Consider the following 17,539-nt stretch of genomic DNA (forward strand, 5'->3'; position numbering starts at 1 on the left):
AGAGAGAGAGAGAGAGAGAGAGAGAGAGAGAGAGAGAGAGAGAGAGAGAAGAGGAGAGCAGTGAGAAGTAAGAGGGAGGCATGTAAGAGGTAACAGAGAGAGGTGGGTCTGAACAGCCCTTTTTATGGTCTTTACTGTTGCTATGTAACTGGGGAGGAAGTTAGCCTGAAGGTCAGAAGCTTGGGCCATTGCCTACATGACTTTTAGCCATGCTTCTCTTGTGGGGGCAGTGGGGGGTGGTAACTTAGGCAGGAGTTAGAGTTCCAGGAGCATGAGGGAATAGCTATAGTGGCATGTAGGTGAATTATCACCCTCTGGGGTTCAGACCTCAGCTCGACTGGATACCAGCCTGCAATTCCCCATAACAGTTAGAGACTGCATCTGATTTTTTTCTATCTAAGGTAAAGCCTTGTGGGTTGGGGAAATTGTTAGTCTGATATAGATGACCTGAGGAGTGGACAGTTGGACTTTAGAAGGTAAGACACTGTAGCCTTGACTGGAAAAGTAATTCAGAAGAGCAGCTGTGTCAACTTGACTAATTTTTAGAGAGGAGCTACAGAGAAGAATGTTCTCTAAGTAATAAACATTCTTAGATTTAGGAGATACAGTGCAAGTAAGTCAAAAGCCAGGACCTGGAAAAATAGGTGTGCTCTATCCCAGAATCCTCGAGGTAAAAAAGTCCAGGTAAGTTGGTTAGAAAAGTGGATGTCAGGATCTGTCGAGGTAAAGGCAAATATGTTCTATGACTGGGCATCTAGAGGGATAGAGAAAAATGCATCCTTGAAATTAAGGACTGAGAAGTAAGAAGTGCCCAAGGTGATAGTGTATAGAAGTGTATAAGGGTTAGCCACAAGAGGATGGAGGGGAACCAGGGCAGAATTAGTGCATCTGACATCTCAAATCAGGAGATAGGCTCTACTGGGTTTCTTAACTGCAAGTATGTGAGTGTTAAAAGGGGAAGAGGTAAGGCAAAGAATTTTTTTTTCTTAAGAAGTCAGAAATGATATGCTTAAGTCCCATGAGGTTCTGGAGAGAAAGAGGTTATTGAGCTTGGATGATGTACTTGGTAGAGTCAAGTAATTTTTTTAATCGATGTTTTCTTTCTTTACATTTCAAATGTTATACCCTTTCCAGGTTTCCCCTCCAGGACCTCCTATCCCATCCCCACCTCCATCTTTCTACCACCCATCCACCCTCTCCTAACTTCCCATCCTGGCATTCCCCTTCACTGAGGCATTGAACCCCAACAGGACCAAGGGCTGCTCCTAACAATTATGTCTAACAAGGACATCCTCAGCCACATATGTGGTTGGAGCCCTGGGTCCCTCCATGTGTACTCTTTGGTTGGTGGTCCAGTCTGGGGAGCTCCAGGGTCTCTGACACTGTTGCTCCCCCCATGGGGCTGCAACCCTCCTCGACTTCTTCAGTTCCTTTGCCAACTCCTCCATGGGGAACCCCCACACTCAGTACAATGGTAGGAAACCACCATCAGCATCTGTGTTTGTCAGGCTCAGGCAGATCTTCTAGGAGACAGCTATATAAGTCTCCTGACAAGAAGCACTTTTCTTCATTTGCAGTAGTGTTTGGGTTTGGTGGCTATATATGGGATGAATCTTCAGGTGGGGCTGTCTCTGGATGGCCTTTCCTTTAGTCTTTGCTCCACACTTTTTCTTCATATTCCCTACTGTGAGTATTTTGTTCCTCCTTCTAAGAAGCACTGAAACATCCACAGTTTGGTCTTCCCTCTTCTTGAGCTTCATATGGTCTGTGAATTGTATCTTAGGTATTTCAAACTTTTGTGCTAATACCCACTTATCAGTGAGTGCATACCATGTATGTTCTTTTGTGATTGGGTTACCTCAGTCAGGATGATATTTTCAAGTTCCATCCATTTTTCCCGGGAATTTCATGAAGTCATTGCTTTTAATAGTTGAATAGTACTCCATTGTGTAAATGTATCATATTTTCTGTATCCATTTCTCTATTGAGGGATATCTGGGTTGTTTCCAACTTCTGGCTATTAGAAATAAGGCTGAATGAACATAGTGGAGCATGTGTTCTTAGTACATGTTGGAGCATCTTCAGGGTATATGCCCAAGAGTGGTATAGCTTGTCCTCAGATAATACTATGTCCAGTTTTCTGAGGAACTGCCAGCCTGATTTCCATAGTGGCTGTAAAAGCTTGCAATCTTTGTTTAGCAACAGAGGTGTTCTGTATATCCCAGACTTGGGGGTCTACCTGAGAAGCTGTTAAATGAAAGAACATGTATTCCACCTTTTATTTGGCCTGTGACTTAATCACAAGCACTGCTGTGGGCAGGCAAGGGCAGGCAGGTAGACACTGGGAATGTATGGTGATTGCCATGGCAACAGATATGCCAGTCTTCTCATGATTGCCTAGGGATGACATCATTGTCATCATTGTCTTTGGAGGTGACTGGTGAGTGTAAAGCCAGTTCCTGACTGTAAAGCCAGTTCCTGATGGTAATAATTAACATCACCATTCTGTCAGTAAAACAATCTATGACGTCAACTGCTTTTGAGACTTAAGTCAATTTGTGCTGAAGTATAAATAGCTGTACACATAATTTTGCATCTAAATGAAAATGTCAATACCATAAAAATTCAAGCAAAATATTTCTGTGATTATGAAAGTGTGTTTAAGCTCACAGTTCTGAAAGGGTTTTAGGATTCCCTAATGTCTCCAACCTTTTCTTTGAAAACCATTTTGCGACAAAATGCTGAAAATATCCATAATTTCTTTAAATTTCAAACACTTTCCTAAGTATTTCACTTAAAGATATAGGATCGTTCAAACCACACTGGAAGTAGAGGAGAGAAAAGAAAGGGAGGATTGTTATACAGGATTTTCATGGCTGTCACTACTTATGAATCACATATGTGTGTCACACCATTTTCAGGGAGAGATAAGCTACCCCAAACTGCTCTGCAGACCTGAATATATAATCAAAACTGGAAGTCCAGAAGCCCCTCAGAATGTAGGCTTTTGTGTCTTGCTTCTTCCTGAGCTTACAAGCTTCACAAAATTACCCAGTGACTGCTTATCATTCATCAATTAAGTTAATTAGCACATAGTCACTAGCCCTTGAGTTGTGTGCTATGCCAAACTCAGCCAATGAGTTCATTTTGTTGAAGCTTGCTCTTTAGAATGTATGTGAATGTCAACTTTTGTCTCAATGGTTAAGGAAGATGAAAAATTCAATATACAAAACTTTGAGCAATACCTGAAAAGCATCCATACACCTGGACAGGGGCAAATAAGACCTTGAATGGCTCAGCAAGCCTTACTGTTAGCCCTTGTGCTATGAGGGTGTGGGAATCCGGGAAAACCAGGATCTTAGTAGCTCAAGAGAGCACGTATAAAATATCAAATCCTTCTCACCCTGAATGACATGTTTCTAGGTGCTGTTAACTTACTCAGTTTCAGATGACCTTCCCAATAGCAATTTTCTATGACGTTCTAAAAAAAAAAAGTGATTAGGGTTCAACCAAGAAGACAAGCATAGGCAATGCAACATCATGTGTGAAGGAGTCTAAAAATTGTGCCCCTCTAAGCCTCCATCAGTCCCCCCACCACCACACCCCCGGACTTGAGGTGGCTGAATAGACCTTGAGAGTATGCCCAGTTGGACATAAATGACCTAGGTGGAGTCATCCATCTTGGTAGCAAGTACAACTTCCTACAGGAACTTAGAAGAGTAGCCTCCAAACTGACCTTGCTTTGCAACACAATCCAGATGAAACAAAGGATGGGTCTGTGAGCTCTTCCTGTATAAACATCAGTTCTGAATATTAAGCTTAGAGGCTTGATCCAAACCTTGTCCTGGCTTCATTCTTCTCTTCCCCCCAACCCCCCGCGTCCCCCATCTTTTTTCATTTTCAGCTCCCCTTTCAGGTAAACCCTGTTTGTACATGGCCACTGGATGGCTACAGAAAATAAAGGTTTCTGTGTCACTCAAGACATAAACCATCCCATGACAAAATGAATATAATTTACTTCAGTGGGGGAACAAAAATCTCACAAGGTCTCTAATGGAGATATAATTTTAAAAATGCAACTTCACAATTTTCTTAGTTACACTTTTGTTGCTGTGATGAAACACCCTAACAGAGACAATTTATCTTTAAAAGTAAGGCAGAGAATTCCAGGTGGGAAACAGATGAGCAAAGTTGCAAACTTCAGAAGTGAAAGTTGAGTAAGAAAAACAGAAAGAAAACAGTTGGATGTTAGAAGAGGGATCAGCATTAGTTAGGCTTAGAAAAATCACCAAAGGCTTCATGAATGTGGAAGAATCCTCCCACAGTTGATCTTCTCAGTCCTCTGCTCTCCAGAGAAGAGGTTAGCCTCACAGTGCAAGGAAATGGGAAAATTCACAAAATGCCTAGCTCCCTGTTACTAATGCATTGCTGGGCTGGGCACCGAAGGCTATGTTTGGTGACCAATCAGCAGACCATCATGTGTGTCAGATGAGTACCAGAGCTCTACAGTGCTCTGAGAGTGGTCTGAGCCTCAGTCCCACATCAACTTACTGTCCAATGTGGACAGTTGCATGTGTGTGTGTGTGTGTGTGTGTGTGTGTTTGAGAGACAGAGAGAGACAGAGAGACAGAGACAGAAAGAGAAAGAGAGACAGAGAGAGAGAGAAAAAGAGACAGAGACAGAGGCAGAAGTACAGAGAGAGACAGAGGGCTAAACTTGTAGGTATATCTGTGGCACTCCTTGTAATCTCACTCTGCGTTTGTTTTTGAGAGAGGTTCTCTCACTTCTATGAGGTCAAACCTGTTAGACTAGGCTGATTGGTAAGCAAGCCTCAATGATCTGCCTGCCTCTAACTTTTCGAGCACTGGGATTCCAGGCAAGTACCACCATGCCTAGCTTGAGGTTGGGGGCAGTATATTTGTGCATGTAAGGCCTGAGTTCAGCATTGAAGTTTGCCTTCCAATCTCTCTCAATCTTACATATTGAGGTGTGGCTCTGTACTCAGCACAATCTGGGAATGGCAATGGGGACATTGCTGAGGAAATGACTTTCTCTGGAGTATTGAAGAAAAACAAACAAGTATACACATTGGTTCTTACTGAAGTCATGAGCTATTGAATTTGCCACACCCTCTCCTCTAGTCTCTGGTCATCAGCAGGTCTCAAATGTCCCAAGTGATGCTGCCACTTTCCCAGCGACAACATCTGGGAATCCCTGTTGGACTACTATCACTTCTAACAAAAATAGAACAAATTTTTGGGTGTATAGTTGTTAGTAACGTTAGTTCTCCTGGGGGACTATGTTCAAGCAGCCCTACAAATCAAAACATGTTATAAACTTGAAAAGCTTCCCCATGGAAATTTTACAGCTCTGAGGGAAAGGCTTCCCTAATGGAGGGGTTGATACTCTGAGTGAGAAAGGTTTCTTAATGCAACTATTACATCTCTGAAATGAAAGTTATCCTGGCATCTAGGAGTCAAGGAATAACACAAAGACACACTGCACAATATGGGAAAGACACATGACTGTGACTGCCTCTGCTTGCATGAGAAGAAGCAGGGAACTGGATAAAAAACAGGCTCATACAGCTTTTTTTGGGGTAGGATATTTCCAGTGTGGGGATTTCCAGGACGGGGTTGGATAGATGGTAAGCCTTGGTAGTTTTGTTTGTTTGGTTGGTTTGGTTTTTTTTGTTTTTGTTTTTGTTTTTTGTTTTGTTTTGTTTTTTTTTTTTGTGCTCAGTGATTGATGGGTTTCGGTAAGGTTTCATGTTGTTATTGCTGTTTTCATTTTATTTATTTTATTTTTTTCCAGAATTGGGCTCAGACCTTTTACTCTACATTGCTCACAATACCTTTGCAAATCAGTCATCAATCAAAAACTTGCACATAGGCTTTCCCAGTCTACTATGGAGGGGACATTTTTCTTATTTGCAGTTTCCTCTGCCAAAATGAATCTAACTAGTGTTACATTAACATAAGCAGAGAAGTTCATCAGTGGTTCAATAGGGCATGGCCTAAAGAAGTACAGAAATAATAGCATTTCTTTGGGAAGAGCTGGCTTCTGTCTCTTCCTGCCTTCTGGTTTTATGAGGAGAACAGCCTGCTCTGTCATACACTCCCACTTCTAAGACATTCTGCCTTGCATCAAGCTCAACATAATGAGTAGGATGACCATGGACTGAAACCGTGAACCGAAATTAATTTGCCTTCTATTTGTTTTCTCCTGTGTTTGTTCTAGTGATATAAAAAATGTATGACTTTGCACATCTGCTTTAAGCCAACTAAAAAACTGAGGCTTGAGCACAGAACTCATTCACAGCAACTCTACTGCAGAGACTCTTCAGAAACAAGGTTAATTTGACTGCAAACATTTCTTTCAGGGTCATATTTAAATTCTTCCCATTAAAATTACCCTCATGGTATAAGGGAGTGAATGTATTTATCACCAGAGGAGTTCCAGTGGAAACTATCTAAATTGACCATCTCACTATAGAAAACCTTCAAAATTTTTATCTTAAAATGATATATTAACTTGAAAATTCTGCTCTCTTTCTTTCCATGTAGATGTTCCCTGATATCCTAGAGTGGAATGGATGCTTCAGTAATATATGTACATTTATAGAGTGATTTTTTTCAGAACCTGTGGTACCTAGCTGCCTGCCTTAGGAGGCTGTCTATCTCCATCTGAGAAGCATGACATTGCACAGACAGCATGCTTACAACAATCAAATTGATCATTAGTCTTCTGGGTTATTAATATCATGTTTCAAAAGGCAATGACACATTTAGGCTAACACCTGCCACTTTTGGGGACATTCCCAGAGATTCCCATGGTATTATCCCTGATATGTCAATGGAACTTCCTATAGGAGTGTCAGAAACAGCCTGGTAGGAAGGAGACAACATTGATTCTGGACATTCCAGGTTTGCTCCTTAAATATTCCTTTGAAACTGATTCATTTTCGTTCAGACCTTTAGTGCATAATGGGATCAAAAACAGTTTAAAGGTGCTTTAGCTGTGAATTCCTTTTCATTTCAACATATTGCAAGGACATAGCATTGTTTTCAATGTCAAGAAGCTCAGGTTCCCCTTAACACTAGCATTTAAAATTCCTCTCTAGATTCTGAGAAGATAACCCAGACAGTCAAATGCTTTCTTTGTATGTATTTTGACCTGATTTAAAACTCCAAGAACCCAAGTAGAGAAGATAGGTAGGTGTATATGTGCTTGTAATCCCATTACAGAGGACTTGGTTACTTGATTTGCCTAGTCTACTTTTCAATTTCCAGGAAAGCCATCCACTATATTTCATAAAAGCAAGGAAGAGGGCAGGGTAGAAGATGGAGCGGGCTCTATCTCAAACTGAAAATGTATGAAAGAAAAATTGGATACCATCTATTGTATAAGCTCATTAAAATATAATTAATAAAAAAGTTTGAATGGAGTGGATAATACTTCTCCCAGAATCATAGGTTATTAACTGAGATTTTCAATGTTAAATGTAGGAGATTCTTCTCTGAGTTGTTTGTGAGGGAGCCCTATAGTCCTCCAAATGATACAGGCAATTGTGATTGCTCTCAGTTTCCAATCATACCTTGGTGGTAAGACCCTGTAGCTGAAGACATCATAACGCAATTTGTGTATATAGTACAGAGGAATCAAAGTGTAACTAAGCTGGAAGCTTCCTACCTGTAATCTAACTTTAATGAGTCTGAAACATGTTCTGAAGAATCTAAAAGAATAAAGACACGAACTCTTATCCCACTGTTATGGTGAGCTCACCAGAGATACTCAGACACAGTTTATAACCAATTAAAAGTCTTTATTCCAGCTAGCTGTGGCTACACTCAGGCTACTTAGTCCTAGGTACAGTCCCATGTATCCAGAATCCAGGATTTTTGAAGGCAATATCCATGCCCTGACCCCCCCCCCTTTTTTGGAAGCTGCAGGAAGGCTTCACAGAAGCAAGAAGTTTAATAGAAGCTAAGATAAGCAGTTACCTGGAGAGATTCTGCACAAATAGGCAGTTTACAAAAGCTAAGGTAAATTAACTGGCCTTGTATTCCTAGAATAGATTTGGATAATTTTCCATGGCATTCCCCATAGAGAATATAAAATTCTATTTAAACCTGAAATGGCCTTAGGAAGAAAAAGTGATGGAATAACCTCTATAATACCTTTCCCTGTCACACCACTAGCTGAAATGCTGACTTGCCAGGCAAGATTTGTCAACTGACAAAATAGTGGCAAGATTATTATGGAGTCAACCAACCACTTTCTGATTTGATTTGAGGACTTCACAGGAGGAAGCTAGGGCCTGATTGTATGTGTTTGGTTAAGATTGATTGTGGGAGATTTTTAAGCCTTAGTGATGGCTCTAATACTGTTGTTTTGGTAAGTGGACATGTTGTCAAATTGCTTTCTTTTTTTTTTTTTTTTTTTGAATTACGTATTTTCCTCAATTACATTTCCAATGCTATCCCAAAAGTCCCCCAAACCCTCCTCCCCACTCCCCTACCCACCCATTCCCATTTTTTTGGCCCTGGCATTCCCCTGTACTGGGGCATATGAAGTTTGTTTGTCCAATGGGCCCCTCTTTCCAGTGATGGCCGACTAGGCTATCTTTTCATACATATGCAGCTAGAGTCAAGAGCTCCGGGGTACTGGTTAGTTCATGATGTTGTTCCACCTATAGGGTTGGAGATCCCTTTAGCTCCTTGGGTATTTTCTCTAGCTCCTCCATTGGGAGCCCTGTGATCCATCCAATAGCTGACTGTGAGCATCCACTTCTAAATACTTACGTTGCAACATATCATTTTTAGCCTTGATCAGAGAATTTCATTATTGCTGTGCCCAATTCTTAATGCAAAAACTCAGAACTTGTCAAATGAAAAGAATAAAGTATTAGGAAACAATGCAGAGGGGTTCCTGGCTCCTTCTGAGACCAGTCTGCACAGGTCAGCTCACATACTGCTGAGGGTGAGCTAGCAGACTGCAGAAGCAACATAGCTTCTGGGACAGGCAGAAGCTGCACAGCTTCCAGGACAGATCCCCATTTCAGGCTCAAAATATCTGGGCACCTTCCTGCCAGAGGAGAGGTGACCACCTGGGAGGGCTCTGACTGCTGGAGCAAGTGAGGGAGACATCTTGTGACCTGGGTCCCTCAGAGACCAATAGGTGCAGAGGCAACACATCTTCTGGGACAGGCCCTGTTTCAGGCCTTCATCTTCAGCCAGGAGGCAGGTCTAAAAGCCAGACCTCTATGTACCTTCCCTGCAAGAGGAGAGCATACCTGCATAGAGTACTCTGACCACTGAGACTCAGGACAGAGCTGGACACCCAGGACTGCTGACAGAGGCTAACAGAATCATAAGAGGAGCAGGCTCCAGCCAGAAACAACTATAACAACTAACACCAGAGATTACCAGATGGCAAAAGGAAAATATAAGAATCTTACCAACAGAAACTATGACTGCTCACCATCATCAGAACCCAGCACACCCACCTCAGCCAGTCCTGGATACCCCAGCACACCCAAAAGCAAGATTCAAATTAAATTCATATCCCATGACACAGGTAGAAGACCTTAAGAAGGGCATTCTTAACTCACTGAAAGAAATACAGGAGAACACTGCTAAAAAGGTAGAAGTCCTTAAATAATTAAAGGAAAACACTGCTAAACAGGTAAAAGTCCTTAAAGAGGAAACACAAAAATCCCTTAAAGAATTACAGGAAAACACAACCAAACAAGTGATAGAATTGAACAAAACAATCCAAGACCCAAAAGGGGAAATAGAAATAGTAAAGAAAACCCAAAGTGAGACAACTCTGGAGATAGAAACCCTAGGGAATAAATAAGGCACCATAGATATGAGCATCACCAACAGAATACAAGAGATGGAAGAGAGAATCTCAGGTGCAGAAGATTCCATAGAGAACATGGGCACAACATTCAAAGAAAAGGCAAAATGCAAAAAGATCCTAACTCAAATCATCCAAGAAATCCAGGACACAATGAGAATACCAAACCTACAGATTATAGGAGTAGATGAGAATGAAGAATTTCAATTTAAAGGACCAGTAAATATCTTCAACAAAAATATAGAAGAAAACTTCACAAACCTAAAGAAAGAGATGCCCATGAACATACAAGAAGCCTACAGAACTCCAAATAGACTAGACCAGAAAAGAAATTCCTCCTAACACATAATAAGCAGAACAACAAATGCACTAAATAAAGGTAGAATATTAAAAGCAGTAAGGGGAAAAGGTCAAGTGACATATAAGGGCTTCCCTATTAGAATTACACCAGACTTCTCACCAGAGACTACAAAAGCCAGAAGATCCTGGACATATGTTATACAGATTCTAAGAGAACACAAATGCCAGCCCAGGCTACTATACCCAGCAAAACTCTCAATTTCCATAGATGGAGAAACCAAAGTATTCCATGACAAAACCAAATTCATACAATATCTTTCAACAAATCCAGCCCTTTAAAGGATATTAAAGGGAAAACACCAGCACAAGGACGAAAAGTACACCCTAGCAAAAGCAAGAAAGTAATCCTTCAAAAAGCCTAAAAGAAGACATCTGCAAGAACAGAATCCCAAGTTTAACGACAAAAATTACAAGAGGCAACAATTACTTTTCTTTAATTTCTCTTAACATCAATGGAATCAATTTCCCAATAAAACGACATAGACTGGCTACACAAACAGGACCCAACATTTTGCTGCTTACAGGAAACCCACCTCAGGCTACACAAACAGGACCCAACATTTTGCTGCTTACAGGAAACCCACCTCAGGGAAAAAGGCAGACACTAACTCAGAGTGAAAGGCTGGAAAACAAATTTTCAAGCAAATGGTCCAAACAAACAAGCTGGAATAGCCATTCTAATATCGAATAAAATTGACTTCCAACCCAAAGTTATCAAAAATAAGACAAGGAGAGGCACTTCCTACTAATCAAAGGTAAAATCTACCTATATGAACTCTCAATTCTGAATATCTGTGCCCCAAACGCAAGTGCAGCCACATTCATTAAGGAAACTTTAGTAAAGCTCAAAGCACATATTTCACCTCACACAATAATAGTGGGGGACTTCAATACCCAACTCATACAAATGGACTGATCCTGGAAACAGAAACTAAACAGAGACACAGTGAAACTAACAGCAGTAATGAAACAAATGGATTTAACAGATATCAACAGAATATCTTGTCCTAAAACAAAAGGATATACCTTCTTCTCAGCACCTTATGGCACCTCCTCCAAAACTGACCATATAATTGGTCACAAAACAGGCCTCAACAGATACAAAAATATTGAAATTATCCTATACATCCTATCAGATCACCACAGACTAAGGCTGATCTTCAATAACAGCATAAATAATAGAAAGCTAACATTCAGGTGGAAACTGAACAACACTCTACTCAATGATACCTTGGTCAAGGAAGTAATACAGAAATTAAAGTTTTTTTAGAGTTTAATGAAAATGAAGCCACAACATACACAAACTTATGGGACACAATGAAGGCAGTCTTAAGAAGAAAACTTATAGCCCAGAGTGCCTCCAAAAGAAACAAGAGAGAGCATAAAGTAGCAGCCTGACAGCACGTCTAGAAGCACTAGAACTAAAGAAAGCAAATCCACACAAGAGGGCTGAAATCAACCAAGTGAAAACAAAAAGAACCATTCAAAGAATCAACCAAACCAGGAGCTGGTTCTTTGAGAAAATCAACAAGTTACATAAACCCTTAGACAGACTAACTAGAGGGCCCAGGGACAGTAAACTAATTTACAAAATCATAAATGAAAAAGGAGATATAACAACAGAACCTGAGGAAATCCATAACATCATCAGATCCTACTACAAAAGGTTGTATTCAACAAAACTAGAAAACCTGGATGAAATGGACAACTTCCAAGAGAGATAACAGGTGCCAAAGTTAAATCAGGATAAGATTAATGATCTAAAGAGTCCCGTTTCTTCTAAAGAAATAGAAACAGTGGTCAATAGTCTCCCAACCAAAAAAAGCCCAGGACTAGATGTGTTTAGTGCAGAGTTCTATCAGACCTTCAAAGAAGACCTAATTCCAACTCTCTTCAAACTATTCCACAAAATATACAGAAGGTACTCTAGCCAATTCATTCTATGAAGTCACAATTACTCTGATACCTAAACCACACAAAGATCCAACAAAGAAAAAGAACTTCAGACCAATTTTCCTTGTGAATATCGACACAAAAATACTCAATAAAACCCGTGCAAAACAAATCCAAGAACACATCACAATGATCATACATCATGACCAAGTAGGCTTCATCTCAGGGATGCAAGGATGGTTTAATATATGGAAATCCATCAACACAATTCACTAGATAAACAAACTCAAAGACAAAAACCACATGATCATCTCATTAAATGCTGAGAAAGCATTTGACAAAATCCAACACCCATTCATGATAAAAGTCTTGGAAAGATCAGGAATTCAAGGCCTATACCTAAACCTAATAAAAGCAATCTACAGCAAACTAGTAGCCATTATCAAACTAAATGGGGAGAAACTGGAAGCAATCCCAGTAAAATCAGGGACTAGACAAGGCTGCCCACTTTCTCACTACCTATTCAATATAGTACTTGAAGTCCTAGCCAGAGCAATTCTACAACAAAAAGAGATCAAGGGGATACAAATTGGAAAGGAAGATGTCAAAATATTACTATTTGCAGATGATATGATAGAATATATTAATGACTCTAAAAATTCCACCAAAGAACTCCTAAACGTGTGCAGTAGCTGGATATAAAGTAAACTCAAACAAATCAGTGGCTTTTCTCTACACAAAGGGTAACCGGGGTGAGAAGGAAATTCAGGAAACAGCACCCTTCACAATATTCACAAATAATATAAACTACCTTGGTGTGACTCTAACTAAAGAAGTGAAAGATGTGTATGATAAGAACTTCAAGTCTCTGAAGAAAGAAATTGAAGATCTCAGAAGATGGAAATATCTCCCATGCTCATGGATTGACAGGATAAATACAGTCAAGATGGAAAGCAATCTACAGATTCAATGCTATCACCATCCAAATTCCAACTCAATTCTTCACTGAGTGAGACAGGGCAATTTGCAAATTCATCTGGAATAATAACAAACCTAGGATAGCAAAAACTATTCTCAACAATATAAGAACCTCTGCTGGAATCACCATACCTGACATCTACCTGTACTACAGAGCAATTGTGATAAAACTGCATAGTACTGGTACAGCAACAGACAGGTACATCAATGGAATTGAATTGAAGACACAGAACTGAATCCACACATCTATGGTCACTTGATCTTTCACAAGTGAGCTAAAGCTATCCAGTGGAAAAAAAGACAACATTTTCAACAAATGGTGCTGGCACAACTGGCAGTTATCAAGTAGAAGAATGTGAATTGATTCATTCTTATCTCCTTGTCCACAGCTCAAGTCTAAGTGGATCAAAGAACTTCACATAAAACCAGAGACACTGAAATTTATAGAGGAGAAAGTGGGGAAAAGCCTCAAAGATATGGACACTAGGGAAAAATTCCTAAACAGAATGGCAATGGCTTGTGCTGTAAGATCAAGAATTGACAAATGGGACCTCATGAAATTGCAAAGCTTCTGTAAGGCAAAAGACANTGTCAATAAGACAAAAAGGCCAACAAAAGATTGGGAAAGGATTTTTACCAATTCTAAATTTGATAGGGGACTGATATCCAATATATACAAAGAGCTCAAGAAGCTGGACTCCAGAAATTCAAATAACCCAATTAAAAATGGGGTACAGAGCTAAACAAAGAATTCTCAAGTAAGTAATACCGAATTGCTGAGGAGCACCTGAAAAGAATATTCAACATCCTTAATCATCAGGGAAATGCAAATCAAAACAACCTTGAGATTCCACCTCACTACAGTCAGAATGGCTAAGATCAAAATTCAGGTGACAACAGATGCTGGCTAGGATGTGGAAATGGAGGGACACTCCTCCATTGCTGGTGGGCTTGTAAGCTTGTACAACTACTCTGGAAATCAGTCTGGTAGTTCCTCAGGAAATTAGACATAGTACTACCAGAAGACTCAGAAATACCTCCTCTGAGCATATATCCAGAAGATATTCCAAGTGGTAATAAGAACACGTGTTCCACTATATTCATAGCAACCTTATTTATAAGGCTATTATAGCCAGGAGTTGGAAAGAACCCAGATGTCCCTCAACAGAGGAATGGACACAGAAAATGTGGTAAATTTACAATGGATCACTACTCAGCTATTAAAAACAATGAATTTATGAAATTCTTGGGCAAATGGATGTATCTGGAGGATATCGTCCTTAGTGCAGTAACCAAATCCCAAAAGAAGTCACTAGATATGTACTCACTGATAAGTGGATATTAGCCTTGAAACTTAGAAAACCCAAGATACAATTTGTAAAACACAAGAAAATCAAGAAGAAGGAAGACCAATGGATACTTCATTCTTCCTTAGAATAGGGAACAAAATACCCATTGAAAGAGTTACAGAGACAAATTTTGGAGCTAAGACAGAAGGATGGACTATCCAAAGACTACACTACCTAGGGATTCATCCTGTAATCAGCCACCAAACTAGACTGTATTGCATATGCCAGCAAGATTTTGCTGAAAGGACCCTGATATAGCTGTCTCATGTGAGGCTATGCCAGTGCCTGGCAAATACAGAACTGGATGCTCACAGTCATCTATAGTATAGAACACAGGGTCCCCAATAGAGGAGCTAGAGAAAATACCCAAGTAGCTGAAGGGGTCTGCAACCCTATAGGGGGAACAACAATATGAACTAACCAGTACCCCCAGAGCTCATATCTCTAGCTGCATATGTAGCAGAAGATGGCCTAGATAGCCATCATTGGGAAGAGAGACCCCTTGGTCTTGCAAACTTTATATGCCCCAGTACAGGGGAATGCCAGGGACAAGAAGTGGGAGTGGGTGGGTAGGCGAGCAGGGCAGCGGGAGGGTGTAGGGAACTTTTGGGATAGCATTTGAAATTTGAAATGTATAAAAAGAAAATATCTTTTTAAAAAAGGGCTATTTGCCCATGAAAGTACAATGGTTGTGTTACAGGGCACTGTGCCTTCATTGATAACACCAGATGGTTTCCAAGTGGGGATGGCTCTGAGTAACAAACAGCTTTGTTTCTTTGCCTGCTGAGAACACAGTTTTCATAGTGTGAAAAGATGTCATAGTGATGTAAAGATCCTTTCTGTGGGACTGTGGCACATAGAGAGTTTGTGAACTAAGAGTGAGGGTGAGTGCCTTAACTTATCTCTGTTTTTTACAGAACAGATTCTGAGTTGTAGGGATCTATCTTGGTTTGAGTATTGAGTCTTGCATATACCCTGTTGAGGTTTTAGTATGAAGTGTTTCATATAGGCTCATGTACTTGTACACTTTTGAAATGTTGTGGAAATTTTAGGAGTATAGCTTTGCTGAGAAAATAGAGTATGGTGGTCGGCTTGAGGTCTTATAGCCTGATCCTATCCCTGTTAACACATCTTTTTAAAATGAAGATGCAGTGTGAGTGGCTGCTTCATGCTTCTGCCATTTGCATTCCTAACCATAAAGAAATGATGTCATTAATCTGTAATCAAAATATATTCTTCTTCTGTAAAATTGATTCTAATGGAATATTTAGTCACAGCAAGGAGAATGATGAGAGTATGGATGCTGACCTGGAACTGCACTTATAAAATCTGCCATTATTTATTAAGCATATTTGATGCAGTATAGATTTTGCATTTTACATAAATTCTGATAGCCTAAAAATAAAGGTACTGTTGTCGTTATTTTGATTAATGACAATAGAGGCATATTGTCTACATCTGATATGTCATTACATACTTTATTTGCTTATTTATTCCTTGGTAATTTCATATACATATACAATATATATTTAGATCATACCAACTTCTTACCCTTTTGACTACTCCCATAACTCTCCTTTAATTTCCTACTCCTTTTTCAGAAAAGCCACTGAGATAGCAAAGAAGTGAGAGTCACCAGAATGTACTATATCTAGATGTGTAACCTTAGCAAGGGACACATTTATTAATAAAGTAATGAAAACCTGATTGAAGTATGTTAGTTTTGTCTATTTGTGCACAATTATGATGTAATTCACTGGAGAATGAACATCTTATAAGGTTCACACTACTGAAGGATGTTGTCTCTCCATCTGCCCAGAAGCCTTCAGTTCTCAGTAGCTCCTTAGTTAAGGATCAGCACTTTCATGTTCATTCTCTATCCTTGCTACTGGTTTGATCTTGCGCAGGCAACTACTTTACCTAAAGAAAACTGCTAGGAATTTTGGGTATCTATTAATTTATTTTTTCCTTGGTGTCAAAATGTCTTGTGATTGCAAGGCAGTGGTGACCCATAACTTTAATCCCAGCACTTGGAAGGAAGAGGCAGAGGCAGAGGCAGAGGCAGGCATATTTTTGAGTTTGAGGCCAGCCTGTCTACAGAGTGAGTTCCAGGGCAGCCAGGGCTACACAGAGAAACACTGTCTTGAAAAAAAAAAAAACAAAAAAAGTCTTGTGATCCTTGTAAGGTAGGAGGCATAATACAGATATCTCATTCAGGGCTGAGCACTACAAAATTGCTCATTCTCCATCCTTTTACCAGTTGTGAGTCTCTGGGTTAAATGTACAACTGACTTCATCCAGCAATTGCTTAGTAAACATTTGCTGAATTAATGATTTTGTAAATTAAGGATGAAAATTAATCCCATGAGTGGCAGAGTTGTTTCTCCTCTTTCTCTTCCGGCACTTGTTTTGCTGTACAAGTCTCTGTAAAATATATTCATTTCTACATTGTCTTCTACATCAGTGTTGTGTGCCCCTGCACAGGGAATTTGTGAACAAACATCTATTCAGCTCAGTTATGATACTAGAGAAAGATGAAAGAAATTATTCCACTCAGATCCAGCTTTGCGCTCCAAAGAGTTTATTGGCATTACCTAAAGGAGAAAGGATGACTCAACAGTAACTGAATGACAGAAATGCTGATCCTTATATGGATGACAGTTCAAAAAAGGGGCATCCACAGAACACCCTATAAGGAATTACAAACATACACCAGCCTTGTTGCTCCAGTTTATATATAGATAGATAGAGGTAGATGATATAGATATACAGATAGATAGATAGATAGATAGATAGATAGATAGATAGATAGATAGATAGATAGATAGATAGATGCATGCATGCATGCATACATACATACATACATACATACATACATACATAGGTACATACATAGGTACATAGATACATAGATACATAGATTCAGAGAGAAAAAGAGAGAGAGAGAGAGAGAGAGAGAGAGAGAGAGAGAGAGAGAGAGAGAGAGAGAGATGATAGAACCTTGAGCCCAGCTTTTGTGAAGCTTGTACACTGTATGTTTTAGGAACTTTCTTAATCTTGTAACTTTTGTTTAGTTCTTGTGCCTTATATGTTTG

This window comes from Mus caroli, chromosome 1 (genome assembly GCF_900094665.2).
Source record: "Mus caroli chromosome 1, CAROLI_EIJ_v1.1, whole genome shotgun sequence".
Lineage (NCBI taxonomy): Eukaryota > Metazoa > Chordata > Mammalia > Rodentia > Muridae > Mus > Mus caroli.